This window comes from Halichoerus grypus, chromosome 3 (assembly GCF_964656455.1).
Source record: "Halichoerus grypus chromosome 3, mHalGry1.hap1.1, whole genome shotgun sequence".
In the NCBI taxonomy this organism is placed as follows: Eukaryota; Metazoa; Chordata; class Mammalia; order Carnivora; family Phocidae; genus Halichoerus; species Halichoerus grypus.
In genome coordinates this window covers 123,478,110-123,499,632 of record NC_135714.1, presented here as the reverse complement: position 1 = coordinate 123,499,632, position 21,523 = coordinate 123,478,110, and the positions used below count along the sequence as shown (strand labels likewise).

Here is a 21,523-nt window from a genome sequence, read left to right as displayed (position 1 = left end):
TGCTGAAAGCCTTTCATGATTGCCTTTGCTCAGCCAAACCTAAATGTCTTGCTGTAAGGGGGGCTGATAAATGTAGTTTTTAGCTTTTTAGACACTGATTTACAGAAGGATGCCCAAGAAGGAGCATGGAATAGATATTGCTCACCAGTGTCTTGAATGCAAAACAAGACACATAACAATAGCTAACATTTATTGAATACTTACAATGTTCTCATCCAAAAAAAAAAAAAAAAAAAATGGAAAGAAAAAAAACCCCTCACTGTTCAGCAAAAAGAGAATCAATAAGTAATTAAATTGGTTATTCATATACTGAAATGCTATTCAACAGTTGAAATGAATGAACCGGAGCTACACCGGTCAAGAGGAATATCTCTTACAAGTATAATATATTGAGTTTATAAAAAGCAAGTTACAGAATGATTCATAAGACTGATACTGTTCATATAAAGCCCAAAGCAGAGGAAATCGATACAAATAGATACATATGTAATAAAAGTATCAAAATGGGAATAATCAACACCAAATTGAGGATGGTGGCTCCTGAATGATACACGGAAGTAGTAGTGACTGGAGTTCTGGGATGGTGTCCAGGTTTGTTGCTGCACAGCTCAATCCCAGGGGACACCCTTCACATAGAATACAATGTGCTAACCTCAGTGGGAATCATTCACATTCCATTTTAAGAAGTACGGTGCCTTCCGCACAGTAGTTGCTGAGCATGCCCTGAGTGTACTGGGAACGCTTTATTGTTTTTAAGGTCGGTGAGATGACTATGCCAGGATTCATTTTAATATTCCCTACAAAGAAAGATTTTATAATAAAGTATTCTATGAATTGTAATACAAAGTTCTAATTCCATCTATGAAATTCTATGTAACCTGATCTGGGAAAAATCATCTTTCACACCTATGAATTTGATAGTCAAGCTCCACTTTGTAGTTCTCGTTCTTAGGATTTCATACTGGAAGACTAGGCACATACCTTTTTTCAGTGCTAGTCCTCATTTTGGCAGTTTTTTGGCAGTGAGAGGCCAAAAGAGGCTAAGAGAGCCAACAATAAGTATGTGATAAGTGATTCAGCTTCTAATGAAAATTTTTAAGAACTGACTCATGGCACACTTACTAAGCACTTTGAGGTCATTGAGTTTCACTGGCATTGCTGCTTGGACTCAGAATTCTGATAACTGAACAATAATTTTTAGTTGAATTTTTGTTTTTTGCACCATCATCTAAAATACAACAGCAATAATTATTACTAACATTTATGGAATACTTAGCAGGTGCTAGGCACAATTCTAAGTGCTTTATATATACACTAATTCACTTAAAACTCACACCTATTTTAGGAGATAGGTACTGTTATTATCTTCATTTTATAGATGAAGGAATTGAGTAATAAAGATTAAAGAATGAGTCTTGGGTCGCATGGCCAAAAAAGTGATAGAGCTGAATCCAGGTAGAGCTGATCCAAAAGCATGTAATGTTCCATTTCTAAGACTTCTCTAAGTTCTCTTTGATAGCTCTTCACTCAGATGGTACGAAGTAGATTTGCTTCTTCCCCTTAACCTCCACTTTCCAGATTTATGTGCCTTAAATATTTAATACTGGAGAAGACATAATTTCCATCCATGGAAGAAAGCCATTCTAGAATATCAAGTTGAAGATTAGTCAGTAGATGGAAAGAGGAAATTCTAATTATTCTGGGATTCAATAAAATTTATACACACCCACATAATTTCTCTTTCAAATGAGGATTTCTGAGTATTAATTTCATATTATTCACATTGTCTGGTGAATATAGCCTTTTAAAAATTCCAAGCCTATCTCTCATTCTGTTTTGTGGTTTGTATAGTTGATTGTTCGACTACTTCTGAAATTATTCCCCAAAGCTACATTGAGGAGCCCACCTCAAACATTACCATCTAGTACATTTGTCAGAGAGAAAAACTTCTGGCAAGTAGCAAAGTGTGTTCATTGAAATGTTATGTTTTCAAAGAACAAACAGATACAAACAGTGAGACCTTGGGTCCTAGGTCAAAGATTTGAGGTATCTTGAGCATCATTTTCATGGGTGTGGGTTAAAGACTTTCTATTTTAATAGCTCATTTTAGAGAGGTTAAAAATGATTTCTCTGAATGCTGACAGAGAAGGAAAACCCACAGAGGCTCTTTGCACTCAACCCTGGCCCAGCAGCAGTAGCTGGTGGGGGGCGGGGCGGTGGTTTAGAGGTTGCTGTGGCAATGACCTGTATTACATAATGCCTCCCATCTGTCCGCAGATGTGTGAGTTTGCTCACATGTTTGATTAGATTTTTATTACACTTTCATACAGCTCCAGCCCATCTGCATTTGCCAGCCTGGGTGCAATTTCTAAAATACCTAAGCCATTAGTTATTCAATATATGCAGATATATATTGAGATATGTTCTCTGACCAAGTCCCTTGTGCTATTTGGGTAATACTAACACCCATTTTATGGATATACTGCATGGAACTGGTAGGGTAGGCACTGCAGGCCTCTTGATGACTCCAGTGACGGTGACGGTAATGATGACAACGGTGATGTCTGTCCGGATCAGCTCAGTGCCAGAAGCTCTAGATGACAGTCAGTGTTCTGTGGTTAGCATCTGCGATCCCACTCCAATCCACTCACCACTGGATCTACAGAGAGAGGAGACAGAGGACACAACAACAACAACAACGGCAACAAAAACAAAACAAAACAAAAAAGGTTCACAATAAATTTTAGTTTGTTTGGATTTCTGTAATAAAAAATACCATAGACTGGGTGGCAGAATGGAAGGGTTCTGGTGAGCACCCTCTTTTGGGTTGCAGACTGCTGACTTCTGTTGGTACGCTCACATGGGGGAGAGCAGAGGAAGGAAGCTCTTGTGACTCCTAAAAGAGTGCTAATCCCATTCATGGGGACTCAACCCTCATGACCTCAGCTAACCCTCATCATCCCCCAAAGGCCCCACCTCCTAATACCACCACATTGGGAGATAGGGTTTCAACGCATGAATTTTGGGGGACACAAACATTCAGTTGATAGCAAACTCTATGTAACTTTTTTTTACTCAGAGAAGTGTTTTAAGCGTATTTGTTCTTTGCAACCCCATCAGTAGTTTGGCCTTGAGAAGACTGGAACAAGAGTTCTCCCATTCTGACACCAAAGATAAGAGCACCTTCATCAATCTGAGATGTCGCTACCATTTACAGTTTGGCAAGCCCAGTATTAGAGTGAGACCATTTTTACTCTACATGAGAAGAGCACTATGTCTATCTTGCTCACACCCCAGCTCCCAGGACCGTGCTGAGTATGTGGTAGGCCCTTAATAAATACGTCCTGAATAGATGACGGAACAGATACAGATTTTTATTGGGTGTGTCTTTTCCAGCTGGCTCATAGTTACTGAATGCTTGCTGACTGAATAGATTTCTAGCCTACTGTCAACTTTAAATTTTGTGGTAGAATTTTAGTTAGTCATAACCATCATTTGTCATGAAAACGCAATCTTGGAACCCCTCTGAGAGCCCGAGAAATCTTTCTGTTGCGTATTAGAGATTCCATGCTGGATAATAGTGGCTTTCTTAGGCTGAATTATTCATATGGTTAGTTGGAAAGGTCTGCGTACTAAAGCTGGATGATTTTCATCTTTTGATATAGGGATAGGATTTGTAGGAGACTAATTTTTTTTTTTTTACTTCAACTGAGAAAGCTTTTGGGTTTTTAATATCCATTTCTGGGAGCTCACTATCAATAGATGGAGTGTCTCTCACAGTCCCAGAAGCAACTGTTTCATTCAGATGCCATTTGTGAATATAATACACTTCCAGGTTGTTTGTTCCAGTTAAAAATGTGTTTCGCATATATTTGAAGGTCAAGAAATCATGTCCTCTCTTTTGTATTTTAGCATGTGCAAAATTCATCTTGGTGTTATTTCATTTTTATTTAAAAGGAAAACAACAACATCGAAGATCTCATGAAATAGCAGTCGTCTGGCATGTAGGTCCCTGGCTCCCTAGTTCCGATTCCATGCTTCTGTGCCAAATCCAGTCAGGAGGGGAGAAATGGTTTGCAGGTGTCATGGAATTCCAGTGTTTCACTTGCATTGGGTAACCCTAGGAAGGAGAATTTCCGTACATGTAGCCAACATTGATTTGTCCAAAGTAAGCATCCTTGAATCTCAGGCTGAAATATAAGGTATTTGGTTGTAGGAGAGGATGAGCCCAGCACTTGGTAACCCAGCAGGAGAGTCTTCCCGGAGAAATTGTGATTATTTTCACAGGCAAAGAAAGAGACACATGAATATCATTTTCAAACCTCTATCAGACTAAACACACCAACCAGAAATGCATCTACCTACATCATTTTAAAAGAAGTCCAGTGGGGCCTTGACAGCATGTGAGCTGTTTCCATTGACCTTCTTTCACTAAATGTTTCTCACACTTATTTGCTCTCTATTTTCATGTTTATAAAGTGTGTTCCCAAGCCCTTTAGGATAAAATCAACAATAGTGCCCAGGGCCCCAGCTAAAGATTCCCAGTGGGAGGGTCTGAGCCTTTTGTTCGAGAGGATCTAATAGAGTGCGAAGCTGACACAGAAATGGGAGGACCATTCAGCGAAAATTAAAGTCTTTGTCCCTTCATTAGTTGAACTTGAACTTCACATTTCTGAAGTTCTGCTAGGTTACTTTCTCTAAAATTCTGATTTAATCAAGGTGAACAGGGAAGCTCATTAAAATCTCTCTCTTTTAAAGAGATTGCAAAAAATCCCATTTGTTTGGTACAGCTAACAGTCCTGATGTTTTTTAATGAAATTTTTGAGAAATTGACTTGGCTCGCAAGTGTACATTATTCTTAATCATTAAAGGTTATTGTTGTTGTTTTTAAATTCTGAGAGAGACTTCATTTTATTTATCAGTTTTTTGACTTTCTCAGCCTTATTGGGAAAGGTGGAAGGTCAACAGCTGAGCCTTCATGTGATTAATGAGCTAATGTGATTAAATAAAATTTATTTATTACCTTTTGTTTGGGGGAAACATGAATGTGGAAGGAAACTTTTGACAGAAAGTTTTCTGATTGATCTCTTCGCTTTCATATCAGACTTGCTATATCCTCTTTCTAATATGAGCTCATTTCTTGCTTTCTTCGGTTGGCAGAAAAAAGGTGAGAACTACTAAAATGCAGTGATTGAGAGTGTGTCAATAGGTGGCTTTGGCATTTCTGTGACCTGATCATACAGTTTTTTGTATTTCCAAATTGCAACAAACACATATTACCAAAGCCAGTGAAACTTTGTGAGATTCTGATACAACAAATTCTAACCGTGAGGTAGTATTTTATTTTATTTTTTATTTTTTTCTTCTCTTTGAGAATGGAAATTTCTCTTCTTTCTCCCTCCCTCACTGCTCCAATCATAAACACATGATCACAGTCTTTCCCTATTCTCTTTCTAAGTGAAGAATGGTGTTTTTTGAGCTTTTATTATATTTTTTTACGTAACACAGAATTCCCTATATTGTCTCTGGATGTGCAATTTTTTGCTACTCTAGCAAGAGGTAATAGGGATTCCATAAGACCCTCTGATTTTAAGTGAATTCGACATGTCATAGGCTGTTACTGTTTTCTTACTCTGATCAGAGCTGATATTTAAGGTGATGACAGTGGATAGGGAGAATGAACTATGAACATGCCATTGGGTAAACGGACATCAAATTCAGATTTTAAAAAGTGCAGTTCTATGCAGACGTTTACTTATCCTAAGCCAAAAGGAAGACAAAAAACCAACCAACAAAAAAACCCCAAACCAACAAACAAAAAGCTTCAGAAAATGCTTGGGGGAATATCTATTATCTGCCCAGGGCAGAGTGCTGTGGGAATAAAAAGGAGAATAAAGCATAAGGTCTGATCTCAAAGAACTTACTTTTAATGGGGAAGAGATAGTGGGCTATAAGCAACTGCCGCAGGAGGCAAATTCTTCCATTTTGTAGGCCTCTACTCTGATTCTACCCAGAGGGTCACACATTCAGATGCCTAAAGGGAGCATGCAGGTAAATAAAATTAGTGAAACCAATGAAAGCGGTAGCTAACGGAAGGACTTACGGTCATTGTAAAGATAACCATTGCTTCTCAGTTCCCTCTAATTATTGCCAAGTGGAAGCATGAGACCAGTGTTGCAATGTCTTCTAACTTTTCAAAAGAAGCAGGAAATTGATCTTTTTTGGATGAAATTTCTGAATTTTTAAGTGTCATCAGATAACAGTTTTTAAAAACATTGTGTAGGGCAAACAAAACTCATTTGTTGGCTCAGTCCAAAACTGCTTTTCTCCCTGTCTTTTGGTTGACCTCATCCATTCCCATGGGATTTATGCCTAGAACCTCAAATCAGATATGTCTTGATAGCCACTGGTGCTAGCTGATCCCACTTGGGTAGCTTTTGGGGATATCTCTGGTCTCTCCACTGTTAGCCTTCCTGCTCTGAGGAAGTGTTGGTTCAAGTAGCATTGATCACGATGAGGCAGGTCTGCAAGAAGTGTGTATAGAATGTCGAAGGCATGGAACGGAGACTCACCTGCATTTGCATTCCCAGTGACAAGACACTGACCTCAACCTCAGCTTGGGCTCACAGGACTTGGCTGGGAAGGACACCACTCTTGCTCCAGGTACTGAGGAAGGGCCTGTGATTCTTTAAGCACCCTCTGACCAAGGTTGGCGTTCCTAAGATGGACCTCAATATTTTCATGGTTAAAAACATACAGATCACTCTCAATTTTCTCCAACATGCTGAACTTCCCCGAAGTCGACTCTGCAAATTCAGTAACTCAGAAGTTACAGTTAATAAATCCCCAATCTTCAGCCTTCACCTTTTTCATGAGCTGTAGGCCTGCTGCACACATCTGTCACTGGACATGTCCAAAATGGGATTTTAAAAATCTCTCTCCAGTATACTCCTTTGGTGTTCTCCGCTCAGTGAATGTTATCACCAGCCCCATTCGTGCAATCAAGAAGTGTCATTCCGGATTGTTTTCTCATCTGCATACCTAATCAACAGTAGGTTCCAGGGGATTTTACCTTCTAACCTGTCTCCTTTACCTCCCATGCCATAGCCCGAATTCAGATGTCCATCATTTGTTTGCCTGTATGATTACCAGCTTGCACTGGTTTTTTTCTCCAGGGAGGCCATTCTCTTCTCTGCCACCAGAGACTTCTTCAAGATGCAGTGCTTCTTATGTTTTCTCCTTGCTCAAAACCTGTAGGGGTGGATCCCTACAGTTAAAACATTCAAATTTCCTAGCTTGGAATACAAGCCCTTCCCATCTTGACTTTAGTGTTCTCCAATTGTATCTTCCACACCTTACCCTTAACTATGTATCTCCCCCTCCAGCTGCACCTATTTGCTTTTATTTTTTTTTTTTTTAAGATTTTATTTATTTATTTGACACATCGAGAGAGATAGCAAGAGAGAGAGAAAGAGAGAAAGAGCACAAGCAGGGGGAGCGGCAGGCAGAGGGAGAAGCAGGCTTCCTGCATGAGCAGGGAGCCCGATGCGGGGCTCGATCCCAGGACTCTGGAATCATGACCTGAGCCGAAGGCAGTGGTTTAACCAACTGAGCCATTAACCAACTGAGCCACCCAGGCGCCCCCTATTTGCTTTTCTTGAAATAAATCAGGCATTTTTAACATTTCTATGTTGTTGGACCTGCCATTCCACAGCCTGAAAGGCTCTTTCTGTCTGTGGGGCTGCTTCTCACACTTGGAAAGAATAATTTCTTTGAGAAAGCCTCTGAATTCCTCAGGAAACTTAAAAGTTTCCTTCTCTATTGCCATACTGCCTGGCACATGCTTCCATTATTGGATCTGATGCATTATATTGTAATTTTTTATAAGTGAGTCAGTATCTTCCATGACTACACTGTATTAACCTTCGGGGAGGGGACCAACTCCTTGGAGAAACTGATGAAAACTATGAGCTCCACTTTCCCCACAGAAGAAAAGTGCCTGAGGATCCATGCCAGATATCACATATCATTTCAGAAAAGTTAAGATTTCTTTAAATTCTTCAGTGGGTCCCCAAATTAAAAGATCTTGTCCAAGAAGATAAGTCCTTGAAGGGCAGAAGTGCCCAGTTTCCATCTCTTTATTATACCTAATAGGTAGTTTTATTGTTACCTATTACACCATAATACTGCCTAAGAAACCACCTCAAAACTTAGTTGCTTAAAGCAATAGCTATTCATTGGCATATAATTCTGGGAGTTGCCATCTTAGTCTGAGTTCAGTTGGGTGGCTCTTCTGCTCTTAGCTTGATCTCCATGAGCACGTGTTGTCAGCCACTGCTTCAGAGCGTCTGTGAGCCATCATCTGGAGCATCTCAGCTGTCTTCCATGTGGACTGTCATCTAGCCTGGCCTTGTTCTATGGGGTAGTCAGAGTCCCAAGTGACCTAGTACAAATAGGCAAGACACACTATCACCTCTGCTACATTTTATTGGCCAAAGAAAGTCCCAACGGTAGTCCACATGCAAAAGGTGGGAAAATAGACTCTACTCCCTGATGAGGTGAACTGCAAAGCCACATTGCAAAGAGCTTATAGGCATAGGAAACAGGGCCATTTTTGCAAGTCATCTACCGTAGTAATATGTAATACAGCAGTATGCTCACAAAGCTGTTGAATTAAATTTGTTGGAAATGGACCCCAAAGTACAGAGTAAACTCAGATAAGATGGAAGAAGTGAGGTAAGCCATTCTAAATAATGGGGATGATGTAACTGTTTTTTTTTTTAAAGATTTTATTTATTTATTTCAGAGAGAGAGAGAGGGTGCAGGTGCAAGCATGAGCAAGGGGAAAGGGCAGAGGGAGAAGCAGACTCCCCGCTGAGCAGGGAGAACGATGTGGGGCTTGATCCCAGGACCCTGGGATCATGACCTGAGCGGAATGCAGACACTTAACCCACTGAGCCACCCAGGCACCCCAACTAACTATTTTGTGATATAAGCAAAAAGTTTTTCCCTCTGTGGTGTGTTTATGTGAGAGGAGAGGTCAGATAAAAAGAAAGTAATATAGAGTTTATTTATGTAATTATTTATTTACATATGTCCCAGCATGTTCCAAAACAGATTTGAGAACCTTATTTATGAAAACAGAAGTATATTAAATATTATATAGGAAAAACGACAAATACAGTATTATTTCATTATTAAAGTGTTATTCTTGATGCAGATATACACTTTGAATTCTTTCCTGGGCAACATTTAATACAAAGAAGAAAAAGGCTGCATAGTATTCCTATGAATAAATAAATTGATCTCCTTACTCTAAGGAAGAATAATACCTAAATCATTTTGATGGATGAGAATTTATTTAGTGTCTCCTTGCCTTTACTATAAAGAAAAGTCTTTCTCATATCCAATCTTGGTCTTCTGTATCAGTGTTTTTTAAACGAAGAGTAATACATTTCTTCCTAACGGGTTTCCCAAATTTTTACAACAGTGTTCTCTAAATTTTATATCCATATCAGTGCTTGCTTTGGCAGCACATATACTGAATTTTATATCCATATCACTAAAAACAATTTTATGTAGGAACAAAATTATTTATGAATTATATGCGTATACTATTTACTGATATGCACATTATAAAACATATAGAATAGAAATTAACATAGACTTAAATGAAATGGAAAATATTTTTAAAATTATTTTACTTGGTTTTATTTGTGGTACCAAAACCCCCTTTTTGCTGTCACTAGTGAAGGTTATGTGATTTAATATGCTTCATTATTTTTTCTAACTCATGTTTTAAAACTTTGTCATGTAGTGAATCCAAAATCTGACTCAGTTTCGGATTTTTGACTATCTTATCTTAAAAAGATGCTTCATAAATATTTTCAGATCCAAATGAAAAGAACTCATCATTGTCTAGGCTTACTAAATCATGATACTTATTTTCCTCCTATTTTTCAATTATGCAAAGACTTATTGAAATGTGGGTAAAAAAAATTTCATCCTTCGTAATGTCAATCGATTGTTCTTACAGGCTAAACTGGAAGTTACTATATTGTTATTGTTTTATTAATTGGATCTAAATCATTAAAACTCTGATAAATTATTAAATAGCTTAAATACTAGATTTTTAAGTATATTGTTGTTATAAAAATTTACATAGGCCTGCATTTGTATAATTATCTGCAACAACACATACAGTGATGGGAGTACTTTTAAGTATGTTTCAAAATGTTCTCACCATAGCTTGAATTCCTTTAAAGAACAGTTATTTTTTTTTTTTAGCTGTTGTAAAATATCATCCTTACTTTGGAAGCAGACTGTGTGTGTATGTGTTCTTTGCTCTTTAAAAAAAAACAGCAAACTTCTGAGTGGTAGAAAGTATTTTCTTGGGTCTTCCATATCTCACCACAAAATATTGTAAAGACTGCTCTATATTTAAAACAATTTTAATTGTAATAAAATACATAATACAAAATTTACCATATTACCCATTTTTAAGTGTACAGTTCACTAGTGTTAAGTACATTCACATTGTTGTGCAACCAATCTCCAGAATTTTCATCTTGTAAAACTGAAACTCATAGTGCTTAAATAACAGCTCCCCATTCCCCCTTCCCCCAGCCCCTGGCAACCCTGTTCTATCTCTGTCTTTATCAGTTTGACTACTCTAGGTAATCACGTAAATGAAATGATACAGTATTGTCTTTTTATGACTGGCTTATTTCACTTAGCATAATGTCCTCAAGGTTCATCTGTGTTGTAGCATGTATCAGAATTTTCTTCCTTTTAAGGCTGAATAATATCCCAATGTATGCATATAGTACATTTCATTTATTCATTCATCTGTCAATGGACACTTAGGTTGCTTCCACCTTTCTGTTTTTGTGAATGATGCTGCTATGAATGTGGGTGTACAGACAGCTCTTTAAGACACTGCTTTTGGGGCACCTGGGTGGCTCAGTCAGTTGAGCGTCCTGACTCTTGGTTTCAGCTCAGGTCATGATCTCAGGGTCCTGGGATCCAGCCCCGTGTTGGGCTCCACACTCTTTCTCGCTCTGCCCTTCCCCCCCCAAAAATAAATAAATCTTTAAAAAAAAAGACACTGTTTTCAATCATTTTGGGTATATACTCAAAAGTGGAATTTCTGGGTCATATGGTAACTCTATTTTTAATTTTTGAGGAACTGCCATATTGTTTTCCATAGTGGCTTCTCCATTTTATATTCCCACAAACAATGCACAAGGATTCCAATTTCTCCATATCCTCCTCAACACTAATTGTCTGTTGTTTTTTTTTTTAAGATTTTATTTATTTATTTGACAGAGAGAGACACAGCGAGAGAGGGAACACAAGCAGGGGGAGTGGGAGAGGGAGAAGCAGGCTTCCCGCAGAGCAGGGAGCCTGATGTGGGGCTCGATCCCAGGACCCTGGGATCATGACCTGAGCTGAAGGCAGACGCTTAACGACTGAGCCACCCAGGCGCCCCTTATTGTCTGTTTTTTGATAGTAGCCATCCTAATGGGTGTGAGATGGTTGACTCCTCTATATTTTAAAAGTCTAGTTTTTATAAAAGTATCCACATCCATGACATTTTATAGCATTTTCTTGCAGTAGCTTACCTATGAATGGTGGAACTAATACATTTCACTGTGCTACCTCAGTAAACTTATCCCAGAAACCTATTAAAACATTTAAGTCAAACTGTCCCATCAGTGGTTACACTTACACAGTACAATTTTCTCTTAAAATATTGTTTTTTGCTAAATTTACTATTGACCCTTTAATGAAAACTCCATGAAGGTAAGAGTAGGTGCTTAATAAATATTGGTTGAATAACTGTTGAGAAGATGCATTATATGTATATATATATATATATATATATATATACACACACACACAAATCATTGTATATTGAAAAAGGATCTAGAAAGTACTATAAGCTGAGATATGTGGAAACACCTGTACTTTCATTCATTTATAAATCAAACCCCAACATTACATAACATACTTTAATTCTTATTTCTTAAAACCTTAGTAATTTTTTCAATGTTGACAAAGGAATGTACCTTGATTTGTTGCCAGATTGTTTCGCATATATTATCTTGCCATTTTAATACAGGGGAAAGAAAAAATGAGGAGACCTCAATACTGTGTGGCTTTTTGTATTTTGTTATTAAATAAATCTCAAAAGAAGCTTCTATACATCTATCAACAAGGTTAAGAAAACTTTTCAAAATAATATATTGAGTATAGTATTACTTTAAGCTGTAATATAAAATTATAGAAGTTTGTCTGCAGTTTATTTTATGGTTACATAATTTTTTTTGCTAATTGTGATATGTTCACATTCTTATTAACAATGATATAGGAAGAGTGAGGTTCGTTATAAAAATGGATGTAAATATGCATTTTAAATAAACTTATTTTTTTGAAAATTTTTAATTTGCTTCTTTCCAGAACTAATTTAATAATTTTTTTAAGTGTATGTGCTGCTAAAGCAAGCATAGTCTTTTTTTAAAACCTCACACTATGGCTGACAAAGAGGTAAAAATACGAGGCTTTAGCTCTGACACTTTCTTGTTACCGTCTTTGGCTTGGATTATTAGTATTATCTTCAATTTGTGACTTCTTGGTAGGAATATTTTTAAGCCACCTGGTCACCTTGTGGGATTAAATTTTATTACAACAGTTAAATCAGCGTAAGGGGAACATGTAGACTGTGACATACTGTGATAACTGAATGGCTGCGGGTGCCTGTGGTCAAGACTGCTGGCTGGTCCCCATGATCCATTTTCCTCTTCTTGGGCCCAGAACCAGGTTCTATTTCCTGGCCTCCTTTGTGGTTAGGTGTGGTTATGAGACCAAGTTCTAGCCAATGGTGAGCCGAAATGATGTACACTTCTTCTAGGCTGGGCCTATAAAAAGCCTCCTAAGACTGATTCTCCGTGTCCCATCCCATTCTTCTGCCAGAAGAAATTCAGATGGCCATGTTGCCCATGAGCAGAAGTTGGCAGAAGTGCCTGTATTACTTGGGCTCTCCTGCTGATTTGACCACCAAAACTGTTACCTGAGCAAGAAATAAACTTGTATTGTGTTGAACCATTCCATGTTCGGTCTAGTTATTGCTGCAGCCCATCCTACCTGAACTGATACAGCATCTGTCACACCTTTACCACTGTTGACCTCAGCTTTCTTCCGGGAAGACTCATGGTCCACAGGTGGTATGTGATCGTCTGTATCTGTACTGAGTGAGGACACCTGGTGTCATTCTTATTTTAACTATTAATGAGGCTTGCTTGCTTTCTTATTGTTTAGATAAAGAGTCAATAGAAATAGAAGTTCTAATATTACTTCCTGCATTCTGAGATATGACTTCACTTAGCAAACTATTGCTTTAAGAAACTTGACTCTGTGGGTTTCACATTTCTTCGTTGGCTCAACTTTGTAATTGCTATACAATGACAACGTAAGGAAAAGTTTGGTGTTGTCAGGAATGCATTATTCAGTAAGAAGAGAAAAAGAGATCTGATTCTCATTCTGATGTCCTGACTATAGAAACAAAAGAGGCCTGAAAGGTGACTCTGATTTATTTTCCATTGTTCATGCACCCTTCTATGGGATTTCCTGACTGCCTGTCTTTGTTCTATAATGTCATTGGTTGTTAATTTGCCATGTGTGAAGAGTTTTGGTGTTGCTACCCTTTTATTTCTTTTTTCTTTTTGTTTAGCAAGTGATGGGAAATAGAGCCACACTTGAGTTTCAATCCCATTTGGTATGAGACTGGGCAACCTGATCCAACCCAGATCTGTCTCTCTCCCCAAGATCAGCTTTTGCTTGTGAAAGAATGTTGCTTCAGTTAGCCCTATCCCTGCCCTCCCACCCATGGAATAAATCACAAATGCAGAAGAGAGCTGCAATCCAGTTGACCCACTGCCATGAAATAGCTTCATCCGATTTTCCTGGCCCCTTCCCCACCTGCCCATCTTCATCTTACATGAATTGATATTAAACAAATGTATAACCACCCAAAGCAGCCAGCACTTTTAGAATGAATAGGGCAGGCTAAATCTCTACACCCTGGTGACAGAATTAAAACTGATGAGAAAGTAAAACATTACTTCAAATGTTTGCTTAAGGATCGGGAAGTTGGGCCCAGCCCCTTTGTATTGCCAAATGTTACATGGAGCATCGTAAAATCAAATTCTCACATCTTGTTGTCCTCCCATTAGATCACATTAAACTCTGGCAGCGAGGCCAGCCCGCCTTGGTGGTTTTCTGATTTGTGGTTTGCACTTGGCTCTCCTCACACGCTTTAAAAATGATTTTATTTTGTGAACAGTCAGTGATAGTCAGACTCTAGAGTAAACTTGCCTGAGCCAACATTTGCAGTAATAACATTTCACATTATCAAGAGTTTCCTGAAGGACTGCAAAGAATGAAAACAAAGAAGAGCTTTTCTGGTAGTGGTTGTTTTTCTTCAGATGCTGGTAACCTCCCGCGTGGAGAGGTTGTGAATTTAGGCTTTGAAGGGCTCCGCACAAACATCCACAGTTCCTTGCCTTTAAGGTGAAACTAGAGAACTGGAACAGATTTGAGTTTTCTTGTTCCCTGACTTGTTGAACATGTAACCGATTCTCCCTTTTTCTTTTCTTGGGTGGTTTTTCTGATTATCTCATTCAATCTTTTTGTGGCTTTTTGTGGCGTGGGAGGTAGTGGGCGGTGGGCTGGGGAGAGAGGTTGCCCTGGGCAAGGGAGGGAACGTGGAGTTTAGGCAAAACCATCTAAATATTCCAAATAAGGACTTTCTCAATGTTCTTCTTAGTGTTTTTCACAAAAAATATTCGTGCTGCTTTTATAATGAAATGAATAAAGAATAAAGCAAACAACTGGTTTTCTAGATGATCTGATGATGGTAGATAGTAATAATGAAAATGATGGTTATGGTTATAATGATTCATGAATGAAAAATAAATGAGCCTATGAAATTAAAAATGAATGTTAGGTACACATTACCTTGAAGTGTTTGAAGATTCATTTTTTGTATTCATTTTTTTATTGTTTACATTGTGGTAAAATGTATATAACATAAAATTTACCATTGTAACCATTTTTGAATGTACAGCTCAATGGGATTAAGTACGTTCATATGGTTGTGCAACTGTCACCACCATGTAGAATTCTTTTCATCTTGCAAAACCGAAACTCTGTACCCTAAACAATAACTCCTGTTCTCCCTTCTCCTCAGCCCCTGGCAACCACCACTCTGCTCTCTGTTTCTATGAATTTGACTACTCTAAGTACCTCATATGAATCAGATAGATGTGTCCTTTTGTGATTGGCTTATCTCACTTAACATGTCTTCAAGATTCATCCATGTTGTAGCATGTGTCAGAATTTCCTTCCTTTTAAAGGCTGAATAATATTTCATTTTTTATAAATACCATATTTTATTTATGTATTCATCCATTGATAGATGCTTGGGCTTGCAGACTCAATTCTATCAATGGGGTTTGAGTGGCAAGGGCTGATGTTTTGGAGAGAACTGAATAGTCATCCAAATTATATTGGTTTGAAATTCTGATAAGCCAAGCCAAATGGATAAAACTGTATCAATAAATTCACCAACATGTATTTACTGAATGTCATAAGTGACCTCTTCCTCTCTTTAAAAAAGAATTATACTCTTTTATTATCACAAAGATATATCATTTAAAAAAACTAGAAAATACAGAAAAATATGAAGACAAGTATTAAGGACACTTGTAAAACTGTAGCCTTCTTAGCACTGTCAATATTTATGTGAAAAATGATATCAATCGAAATAGAAGTACTGTCAATATGAGTATAGATAGAGATTTTGTACTTTTACAGAACCAGAAACATGTTCACATGCTTGCAAACTGCTTCTCTTTATTCGCAATATATTGGAAACATACATAAATATAGTTTTACTTGGTAGCTTTTACATGCTTTAAAATAGTGGACCCTTCCTTCATAGGAACTCTCAGAATACTAATTTATAAGGAAGGGAACTTTTCTACTTAAAGTGGACAAGAGAAGTCCAGAACTCATCACCTCAGGACCCATAGTTCCTTGGTAGTGGTTTTTGAAGCAACTCTCAGAAACCCTAAGACTCTGTTGTGCGTTGAACTGTAACTCACAAAAGATGTTGAAATCCTAACCCCAGATACCTGTTGAGTGTGACCTTATCTGGAAATAGACTTTGCAGTTGATCAAGTTAAGATGAGGACATTAGGGTGGGCCTTAACCCAATATGACTGGTGTCCTTATGACAAAGGGAAATTTGATCACAGAGACAGACATGTACACAGGGAGAACACCACACAAAGATGAAGGCAGAGATTGGGGTGATGCTTCTACAAGCTGAGGAACACCAAAGATTGGCAGCAAACACAAGAAGCTAGGAGAGAAGCAAGTAAGATATTTTCCCTCACAGCCCTCAGAAGGAACTCACCCTCTGGACACCTGGATCTAAGATTTCTAGTCTTTCTACAGAACTATGAGACAATCAATTTCTGTGGCTCTAAGCCACCCAGTTTTTGGTACTTTGCTAGGGCAGCCCTGGAAAACTAGTACAGACTCCCAGAAGCATAATTTGAAAACCACTACTTTCTATAATTATTTTATAAGCCCGCAGGGATTCCAGTGTATGGAAGTACATAATCTACTTAATCATTCCCTTATTAATGTATGTGCAGAGTGAGAGTGTCCCAATATTTTAAAGAATGAAGCTTCGAATGTCCTTTGAGGTGAATCTTTGTGTATCTGCCCTGTTGTTTTCCTCAAAATAATTTGTCAGAGGAGGATTATTGGGCTAGATGATAGGAATATTTGAAATTTTGATCCTTACTGCCAACGTGCTCACTGGAAAGCTTATAATAATTTATTCTCTCTTTGTAGTGTCCGGGACTGTATAAATTTCTCCACATCCTTACTGGGTATTGTCATTCTTGCTTTCTAAAAATCTAGAGGTCACACACACACACACACACACACAAATATTACACAGCCATAAAAAGGATGAGATCTTGCCATTTGTGACAACGTGGATAGACCTAGGGGGTATTATGCTAAGTGAAATAAGTCAGACAGAGAAAGATAAACACTACATGATGTCAATCATATGTGGAACCTAAAAAACAAAACAAGTGAATAAACAAACAAAAGGCAGAATCGGACCTATAAATACAGAGAACAAACTGATGGTTGCCAAAGGGGAGGGGGTGGGGGGTGATCGAAATGGGTAAAGGGGAATGGGAGATACTTCAGCTATAGAATGACTAAGTCATGGGAATAAGAGGCACAGCATAGGGAATATAGTCAATGGTATGGTAATAGTGTCGCATGGGGACGCGTGGTAGCTAGCTACACATGTGCTGAACATGGCGTAACGTATAGAGTTGTTGAATCACTGTGTATACACCTGAAACTAACGTAACATGTGTCAACTGTACTCAAACTAAAAAACATAAGAAATTTAATTTAAATTTTTGTCAAAGCAATACATGCACGTAAATAAGTGAATGAGCTTACAGCAAAGCCCAGCAGTCCTAGCTGCGTCCCTCTACCCCTGCCACCCTCGGTAGCTTCACTTTCAATTCTTACAGCTGTTTCTTCTGGTTTTCACATTTACATTTCTAAATAATATGCTTAGGCTACTGCCTTTTTTATTTTTAAATTTCAGATATTACCTACTGACTTCCTCTTATGGAAGAGAAGGAATTAGCTTTCTTGTATGAATGACCCCTCCCACCACCCTATTCTCCCAGACAGGTTATATCACAATTTTGGTTAAATCAATATTCAGAGTTTACATTTATGACTATATATATTATTTGCAGGCGAGTCATATAATATACTATAATCCGATTATTTTTCTTAAATAACTCTCCCTCCCCAGAGTTCATAGTTTACTCCGTTTCTTTCTTTGCTTAATTTTCTAGGTACTTATTATTATTTCATATGAAAACTCCGCCTGAAGTGTACATCTCTTCTCATTATATTCTAACAGCATTCTATCAGTTTCTGTCTCTGCTTTTCTTTTTTATTGGGACTATCCTGCCTGTGGCCACTCAGCCTCCTGCTCTTTACGCCCTAGATCTGCTGCACATTAATCTGCCTGGATTTTCTTTCACTGTAGTTCTGGGGCTTTCCTTTGCCTTTCTGCTGTGTCAGATCACCTGTTTCCTGGATCGCATGTCTTCCTGGTTCCTGATTTGCTGCCTTGTTCCACCAGAGTAGTTTCTGCTGAAGAGTTATGAGTGTGGCAGAACCCTTCACTTTAATGGAAATGCTCTTTATGATTCATTGAAAACATCATGCAGGTTTCTGGTAGTGTCTTCTATCAAGTTGCTTAAGAAAAACTTTTCTCATCAGGAATAATTGCTAATTTTGGCAAATGCCTTTTCACATGTCCTGAGATAATCATACAACTTTTCTCTTTTAAGCTCTTAGGGTAGTGAATTACACTAAAAGATAGACAGACACTAATGTTAAACTATCCTGGCATTTTTGTGAAAAAGACTAACTGGTTCATGATGTAATTCTCTTTGTAAAGGGTTGAGTGAAATTTCCTAATATATTATTTGGGATTTTTGCCTCTATTTATCTTTGGGCTTCTTGTTTTGTTTGTGGGTGGTTTTTCTCTCTGTTTTTATCTGGTTATGATTCAGTGTTATGCTGTTATTTGTAGAATTAACTGAAAACTTTCCATCTCTTCCTATGTTCCTTAACAGTGTAAATAATACAGAGAGTATCTATTCTTTGCAGGTTTAGTATAATGTGCCCAGAAGATTATCTGGGCATTGTGCCCTTTTTAGCGTGTTTATTTCCTCTATGGCTGTTGTTTTTTTCAGGATTTCATTTGCTTTTTGAGTCAATTTTCATTACTTAGTTTTTCATACAAAATAATCTATTTTAACTAATTTTCAAATTTGTTTGACACAAATTTGCATTTGATTTGCTTATAATTTAAAAAAATGTTCCACATCTTTTTTTTCTCAATTCTAATGTTGATTATTTAAGTCGTCGTCGTCTTCTTCGTCTTCTTTTTTTTTTTTTTTTACCATGGTCACATTTGACAGTCTGTTTATTTAATTGCTCTTTTTAAAGAACTCATCAAAAAATTAGATTTTCATTTGATTAATCATCCACTTATTTGTGTTTTCTACTTTTATGCTTATTAACTTATCTTTTAGCTTATTTGATTCTCCTTCTCTTCCCCCTCCTTCTTCTTCCTCTCTCTCTTTTTCTCCCTCCCTCTGTCTTGCTCTTTCTTTAGCTTCTTGAGTTGATACTTCATTCCTATATTTTTAGGATTTTTCCCTCCATCCCCAAAATGCAGGTTTTGTTCAGTATTTGCATCATTTGGTAGATTCTGCAAGTGTATCAATGTAATTTATGCCAATATAGATATAAATATTTTTCTTAATTCTATTTTTCTTAATTTATCTTTTCCTGTTTGTTTTCTGATATTAATATTAGTACTCAAGCATTAATTTTCTAGTATATCTTCCTAATTCTTTATAGTAAATCTTTCTGAATCATTTTCCTTTTTTTTTTTTAAGATTTTATTTTTAAATAATCTCTACATCCAATGTGGGGCTTGAGCTCACAACCCTGACATCAAGAGTTACATGCAGTACTGACTGAGCCAGCCAGATGCCCTTGCATCATTTTTCTTTTACAATATCTATTATAATTATCACATAGCTGGTTCCTGCCTCCTGTCTCTGCAGTCTGAGTTTTGCTGTCTTTTAATATTATGATTAATGATATGTTTGGATTTATTGTTTTCATTATATTTACCAGGCATTTTTTCTTTTTCTTTCTGATTTCCTGCCATAGTCTTCCAGCATCCAGTGTGGGTGATGAGAAAGTGAATACCACTCTGATTTTCATTTATTTGTGAACAACTCCTTATTCTACTCTGGACATTTTTAGGATTTGTACTTTATGCTTGGAGTTCTGAAATTTCACCAAGATGTACTTAGGTATTTTTTCTTCATTACTTGAAACTTTTAAATCTGTGGATTCATTACTTTGGGTCATTTCCTTCTTTTATTTTTAAAGAATCACTTCCATTCTCTGTTTCTTTGAAATTCCTAATAGACATATGTTAGAACTCCTACATTTGTCCTCCGTGTCCCCTTTTTTCTACTCACATATTTCTGTGCCATAGTACTGTGTTGGAGGATAATCTTTCTTCTCAATCTTCCGGCTAAACTATTTGATATTCATTTATGTCCATTTCCCCTATTCAGTCTCTATATTGAATTCTTTAGAGCAATAAATTTGCTCTTAAATTTCCAATTATTTCTGGGTCTTTTGGCTTTCGGCCCAGGAGGCAAAGGTACAACCTTCTTCGGTCGTCCCAAAGCCGGGTTCACCCGACACCAGCCACCTCCGCCATGCCGCCTAAGTTCGACCCCAACGAGATCAAAGTCGTGTACCTGAGGTGCACCGGTGGCGAAGTCGGTGCCACGTCTGCCCTGGCCCCGAAGATCGGCCCGCTGGGTCTGTCTCCAATAAAGGTTGGTGATGACATCACCAAGGCAACCGGTGATTGGAAGGGTCTAAGGATTACAGTGAAACTGACCATTCAGAACAGACGGGCCCAGATTGAAGTGGTACCTTCTGCCTCTGCCCTGAAATAAGCAGAAAAACATTAAGCACAGTGGAAATATCGCTTTTGATGAGATTGTCAATATTGCCCGACAGATGCGACACCGATCTTTAGCCAGAGAACTCTCTGGAACCATTAAAGAAATCCTGGGGCCTGCCCAGTCTGTGGGCCGCAATGTTGACGGCAGCCACCCTCATGACATCATAGATGACGTCAACAGTGGTGCGGTGGAATGCCCCGCTAGCTAACTACAAAGGAAAATGTTTCAATAAAGGATCATTTGACAACCAGTGGGGAAAAAAAAAATTTTTTTCCAATTATTTCTAAAATAATTTTAGATTATTTTTCATATCATACCTGTTTTATTTTATGGATGTAATATTTTCAAATCTCCCTGAGAATGAATGAATGTACATATGTGTGTGTGTGTGTGTACTTATATATTCACACACACATGCATTTAAAAAAAAAGTTCCCTAATGTTTCTTCGAGGCAAGGCATTTAGTATAGCATTTTCTTTATCTTCCCTGGTGAGAGAAGGTTCACGTTGCTGAGCTGCACGTCACTTCCCTCCCTCTGCTGTCAAGGCCAGGGGGTTGCTATGCCCATTGTGCAGGCTCTAGGGCAGGCGGGAAAAGAGGCTGACTGAGGTTCACAGAATGGGCTTTCTCCTCCTGACTAGGTGGGCTTCTCCCCAGTGAGTGCCTCTCTCTCTGCCATTTTTGAAGAGTCCATGCACAGGTCTTTTCTCTAGACCTCCTCCTCATCCATCCTCTAATTTTGTTCCTTTTCCATCCATGACCATCTGGCCAAACCACATCCTGTTGCCTATGGACTGCTATAGACCCACGCCTCTCTCGATCTCTCCTTTCG

The 21,523-nt window shown here is 38.0% G+C and overlaps 1 protein-coding gene and 1 pseudogene across 1 annotated transcript in view; both read left to right on the top strand.

Moving 5' to 3' along the window:
- The window catches only part of ANAPC10 (anaphase promoting complex subunit 10), a 255,496-nt gene that overhangs the window by 187,269 nt on the left and 46,704 nt on the right, over positions 1-21,523 (top strand). The window lies entirely within an intron of this gene.
- LOC118540747 (large ribosomal subunit protein uL11 pseudogene) lies at positions 20,374-20,943 on the top strand (annotated as a pseudogene).